The 6,000-nt window shown below is 43.6% G+C and overlaps 1 protein-coding gene across 6 annotated transcripts in view; it reads left to right on the top strand.

Annotated features, from left to right (window-relative positions):
- The first annotated feature begins 4,765 nt into the window (after positions 1-4,765).
- The window catches only part of LOC126267827 (putative thiamine transporter SLC35F3), a 652,799-nt gene continuing 651,564 nt past the window's right edge, over positions 4,766-6,000 (top strand). For 5 of the 6 annotated variants that reach the window (XM_049973162.1, XM_049973156.1, XM_049973133.1 and 2 more), the window contains exon 1: positions 4,777-4,854. The gene's annotated coding sequence lies outside the window, so the exon portion shown is untranslated. Of the gene's footprint in view, positions 4,855-6,000 lie in introns of all 6 variants that reach the window. The other variant, XM_049973150.1, reaches the window with a different exon arrangement.

The raw sequence follows: 6,000 nt of genomic DNA, 5'->3' as shown, positions 1-6,000 counted from the left end.
CACAGTATGGTTTGAGAGTAAATCGGAGAAAGACGAAGGTAATGAGAAGTAGTAAAAATGAGAACAGCGAGAAACTTAACATCAGGATTGATGGTCACGAAGTCAATGAAGTTAAGGAATTGTGCTACCTAGGCAGTAAAATAACCAATGACGGACGGAACAAGGAGGACATCAAAAGCAGACTCGCTATGGCAAAAAAGGCATTTCTGGCCAAGAGAAGTCTACTAATATCAAATACTGGCCTTAATTTGAGGAAGAAATTTCTGAGGATGTACGTCTGGAGTACAGCATTGTATGGTAGTGAAACATGGACTGTGGGAAAACCGGAACAGAAGAGAATCGAAGCATTTGAGATGTGATAAGGTAAGGAATGAGGAGGTTCTACGCAGAATCGGAGAGGAAAGGAATATGTGGAAAACACTGATAAGGAGAAGGGACAGGATGATAGGACATCTGCTAAGACATGAGGAAATGACTTCCATGGTACTAGAGGGAGCTGTAGAGGGCAAAAACTGTAGAGGAAGACAGAGATTGGAATACGTCAAGCAAATAATTGAGGACGTAGGTTGCAGTTGCTACTCTGAGATGAAGAGGTTAGCACAGGAAAGGAATTCGTGGCGGGCCGCATCAAACCAGCCAGTAGACCGATGACAAAAAAAATAAAAAAAATTTAAAAAAATAATAAAAAAAGAACATTATATCAAGATCGTAGCCGGATATCAGTTTCTCAAAAGAGTATAAAAATAATAAAATAAAATAAAAAACGTCGAAAAATCACCTTTAAAAGTTAGATTTTTGACTGAAATCATGTTGACTGCAACTTTGCTTCTATTTACATTCGATATTTAGTAACAAATGGAAATTTTAATCAACATACAGGATATAATGCCGGGCCAGCCACGGAGTGCTAAACTTACAGGTGCACAGTGTTAGGGTCGTGGATGGGCCAAGGCCCAACCTGTCATTCGGCTTTGCGCGGTCCTTCCCGGAATTACTCGGTACAGTGCGATATTTCATTTAGCATTGCAGTGTGGCGTTTTTCGGTCGACACAAATTTCTGAGATCGGCAGAACCGTGCTTTCAGCGCTGTTCAACTTTGTTATTTGTTCTTGGTGCGTAAGACGTTCACAGGTCCAGTGGCTGTTTGCACAAAAGGAGGCAGTCTAGTGATCTATCGTTGCAAGCCTTTAAAATGAATGACAATGACAGAAGAGATGAAAGAGAATTCTCAGTTTCCAAAAGCGACAGGTACTGCATATTTCCTATGAAACGACATTATGATCAAGCAGACAGAATTTAAAAATTTAGTTGACAATGAAAGAGCAAAAAATTACAACGATCGACAGACAGGTTTCGTTGATACGAATGGTAAAATTTGTGAAGTCGCACGCGTTATTGCATTTTCAGTTGGAACAGTTTTCAGTGGAAATGGACGAAGAGTGTGGAGACTTGAAGTATTGCTACAAAGTGCATTGGTTACGTGAAAGAGGCATTCCTGGCAAGAGCTTTCGATTTAAAACTCGCTATTGTTGAATTTATGGAGGGAAACGGAGTACAGGAACTAAAATTAGAAAATATGGAATGGAGTGCAGACTTCGTATTTTAAGTGGTCTTGTCTGCTCATAGTAAAATATCACAAAATAACGTCTTTTTTATTTGATGGGGTTACATTTAAAAAGCAAATCGCGTTGTAGAAGAGACGCATTCTGACAAAGACAGCCGTCCGGTGTGACCGCGCGGTTCTAGGCGATTCAGTTTGGAACCGCGTGACCGCTACGGTCGCAGGTTCGAATCCTGCCTCAGGCATGGATGTGTGTGATGTCCTTAGGTTAGTTAGGTTTAAGTAGCTCTAAGTTCTAGGGGACTGATGACCACAGATGTTAAGTCCCATAGTGCTCAGAGCCATTTGAACCATTTTTTTTGACAAAGAGAGTCCAACTTCCATAAGCTCACTGGCGTTAAAGAAAACGCGACGATTGAAGAACCCACTGTGACCTTGAAAGAATTACAAACATAGTTTTATCAAGATTTTGAGGAAACTGTCAATCTGTCGTCTGTTTTCATGTTGTTTTCGAGACCGATTTTCGCCGGCCGATGTGGCCGAGCGGTTCTAGGCCCTACAGTCTGGAACCGCGCTACCGCTACGGTCGCAGGTTCAAATCATGCCTCGGGCATGGATGTGTGTGATGTCCTTAGGTTAGTTAGGTTTAAGTAGTTCTAAGTTCTAGGGGACTGATGACCTCAGCAGTTAAGTCCCTTAGTGCTCAGAGACATTTGATTTCGAGACCGTTTGCCGTTTCAATTGATGCAACCCTGCGCATATGTAGATGTGACTGATTGACCTGCAACGTAATTCCAGTTTTAATGACGAATCTTTTTACGTTAAAACTGTCCATGTCCTCTATATTGCTTTCCCCAAGTAGTTTCCTAGCCTCCATAATGAGGCTGCCAAAATGCTACAATATTTCGATTACAAAACTAAAGAAGTCACGATTATGGTGAAACTTGAGTGTGAAACTGTAAAATTGTCCGTTGTCAGTTTATACGAGGTAAAAGGTATATTATGCCTTCAGCGCGTAAAAATAATTAAAAAATCCTTAAAATTTGTTTTGTTTGTGACCTATGTTGTTGAGAAATCTAAAATTTTAAAACGAAGTAGTATGCATAGCGAAACACTGCCATTTAAATGTTGCACGTCGGCTATTTTCCCCTGTTCCCTCTCCTTACGGCCAGGCAGCGTGTCGTGGCGGTGAGAGAAATGCGAAGTGAGGTTGAGCGCTTTGGCACTCCTGCCTGGGCATGGCCCACGAGCCTAAATCTGGACTGTTCAAGTGTAATGGAAAAAATGGTTCAAATGGCTCTGAGCACTATGGGACTAACTTCTGAGGTCATCAGTCCCCTAGAACTTAGAACTACTTAAACCTAACTAACCTAAGGACATCACACACATCCATGCCCGAGATAGGATTCGAACCTGCGATTGTAGCGGTCGCGCGGTTCCAGACTGTAGCTCCTAGAACCGCTCGGCCACTACGGCCGGTTGGTGTAATGGATATAAGTACACATATTCCTATTGGTGACTGAGGACGATGTACTGAACAACATTGTATAGGTATTTACTTCATTCGCAGACATATAACTACAGCTATCACAAGTCGTATGTTTTTAGGTTGGGTTGTACATCCAAATACATGTGGCAAGAGGAAGCCATTAATTCTTATTATCCCCTGAATAGGAGGTCAGGTGTTGTAGTGTGGATGTGTGGAGTCGGAACGGTTACTCTGCAGTGATAAGTGTAGTGTGCTTAAGGGTGCAGTGACTACCTCAGGTAGTAAAGTTTGTGACATGTCTGTGGGAAGACAATTTGATGCAGAGAAAAAACAATCAGCACAGTGATGTGCGCCGGCCGCGGTGGTCTCGCGGTTCTAGGCGCGCAGTCCGGAACCGTGCGACTGCTACGGTCGCAGGTTCGAATCCTGCCTCGCGCATGGATGTGTGTGATGTCCTTATGTTAGTTAGGTTTAAGTAGTTCTAAGTTCTAGGGGACTAATGACCACAGCAGTTGAGTCCCATAGTGCTCAGAGCCATTTGAACCATTTGAACAGTGATGTGCGTACATATTAAGGTACCACATATAAAAATGTCTGGTACTTACACACACTGTATATTTAATCTTTATTTTTTTAAAATAATTTCCGCGTGGTCTTGGGCGCCTTGCCACGGTTCGCGCGGTTCTCCCCGTCGGAGGTTCGAGCCCTCCCTTTGGCATGAGTGTGTGTGTTGTCCTTAGCGAAAGTTAGTTTAAGTTAGATTAAGTAGTGTGTAGGCCTAGGCACCGATGACGTCAGCAGTTTGATCTATAGGACCTTACCACAAATTTCCAAATTTTAATAAAAATAAATTATTTCTGTTTTTAATTACCAACAGCAGATAAATGTAGTATTCAAAATAAATGAATAAATGAATGTTTGGTTCAAAAACGAGAAATTTTAAACAGAGTAAAAAAAAGTTGACATCTCATAGACTGCACAGTATTATTGATGGATGTATATAATAAATTTATCATTTCACAATAAAGTGTTTTGGATGCCTGTCAAATTTTAATTCCATGTGATTAGCAATTAAAAACAGGAAGATAGGATGGTATTAAACATTTTGATTCAATTTTTGTTAGTTAACATGTCCATTTGTTAGTAAATATGGAGTTTCATTGAAAGTGAAATAATGTAGTTATCAAGGAGATTCGAAACAACGAATCGACGTTTACTAGACTTTCACACTATGCGTATCAGCTACCGGCCACATGTTGATTATTCTGAAATGTTTTGTAGTTAAAAATAGTGGAAAACTGCTAATTTTCAAAAACAATTTTTTCAGTTTTTTTCTTTTGAATTTGTGTGTACTTGCGTGTTACCACTTTTAGAAAGTTAAAATCCGACCAGTGACCTTGAAACCCTGTAAGTCAAAAGAAGGCGGAAGAGGCCGTCTGTGAGGTGCCCTCGTTAGTGCCAGCTGTCTGGTACTGTAGCGCCCTGACGCTCCACGGCGGCCCTGCTCGCCGGCTGTCACGTCTCGTCAACCCGAGGACGCTCGGCCTGCTCTCGGTCAGCAGAGCGCGGCCCTACATTGTTTCGGCGCACTCGGCGACAGGAGAGGCCGTCAGAGGGCGCGCCTGCGTGCGGGGGCGGCGGGGGCGGCGCAGCCCGGCCGTGGGGGCGGTCGATGAGGCGCGCCACGCCACGCCACGGCGGCCGGCCGGCAATTGATCGCAGCCCCCAGCCCCCAGCCCCCAGTCGCTCTGGAGGCGGCGCCGCGGCAGCACCCGTGTTCTCGCCGAGCGCCTCTCCTGTCCAGGTAACGCAACAGCCGCGCCACAACACCTGCCGCGCGACGCCTCACAACAGCGCCGCTACACGCACGCGTCTGACACACTTGTCGTGTCTCGTCACGTATGCATTCAAACTACCAATCTGATGCCTCTTCCAAAAACACCGTTATATTTCTGTCTCTTTCCATAAACTTCACTGCCTCTCTTTCTCAGTCCCCCCCCCCCCCTCCCTTCCTCGCCCTCCCCTCCACCGCCCTCTACCTCTCTCTATACATGTGTGCCATCGTAATGTATGCGCATGAGCGTGGAACACAGTTGTCCTTACTGTGGTCTTCAGTCCAAGGACTGGTGTGATGCAGTTCTGCATGTTAGTGTATACAGTGCAAGACTATTCCTCTCTGTATAAATGCTGCAGCTCATACACATTTGAACCTGCTTATTGTAGTCTTGCCTTGGCATCGCCCTACACTTTCTACAGCCCCCCCCCCTTCTTTTCTTCTTATGTATTTCCCTTCATTACCAAAGTGGCACTTCCTTGATACGTCACGAAGTGTACTGTCAACCGATTCCTTCTTCTAATATAACTAAGTCACAATTTTTTTTCTTTCCCATTTCGATTCAGTACCTCCTCAAAAGACGTCCAACACACGCAACTAATCTTCAATCTCCTACAGTGTCACATTTCAAAATTTTCTATTTTCTTCTTCTCAGAACTGGCTCTCGTTTTTGTTTCACTTCCACACTTGGCTACACCTCAAGCAAATACCTTCCGGAAATACTTCCTCACATGTAAATTTATATTCGATGTAAACAAATCTGACGGCCGGAGGGCCGAGCGGTTCTAGACTCTTCAGTCTGAAACCGCGGGATCGGTACGGTCGCAGGTTCGAATCCTCCCTCGGGCATGGATGTGTGTGATGTCCTTAGGTTAGTTAAAACTAACTAAGTTCTAGGAGACTGATGACCTTAGAAGTTAAGTCCCATAGTGCTCAGAGCCATTTTTTAACAAATTTATATTTTTCATAAATGCTTTTCTTGCCATTTCCAGTCTTTATTTTATATCCTCTCTACTTTGCCCATCATTAGCTGTTTTACTGCTCAAATAGTAAAGCTCGTCTAATACTTTTATGGCTTCATTTTCTGATTTAATTCCCACATGTCGCCTAATCGGA

This window comes from Schistocerca gregaria, chromosome 1 (assembly GCF_023897955.1).
Source record: "Schistocerca gregaria isolate iqSchGreg1 chromosome 1, iqSchGreg1.2, whole genome shotgun sequence".
Classification (NCBI taxonomy): Eukaryota; Metazoa; Arthropoda; class Insecta; order Orthoptera; family Acrididae; genus Schistocerca; species Schistocerca gregaria.
This window is presented reverse-complemented; position numbering and strand designations above follow the sequence as displayed.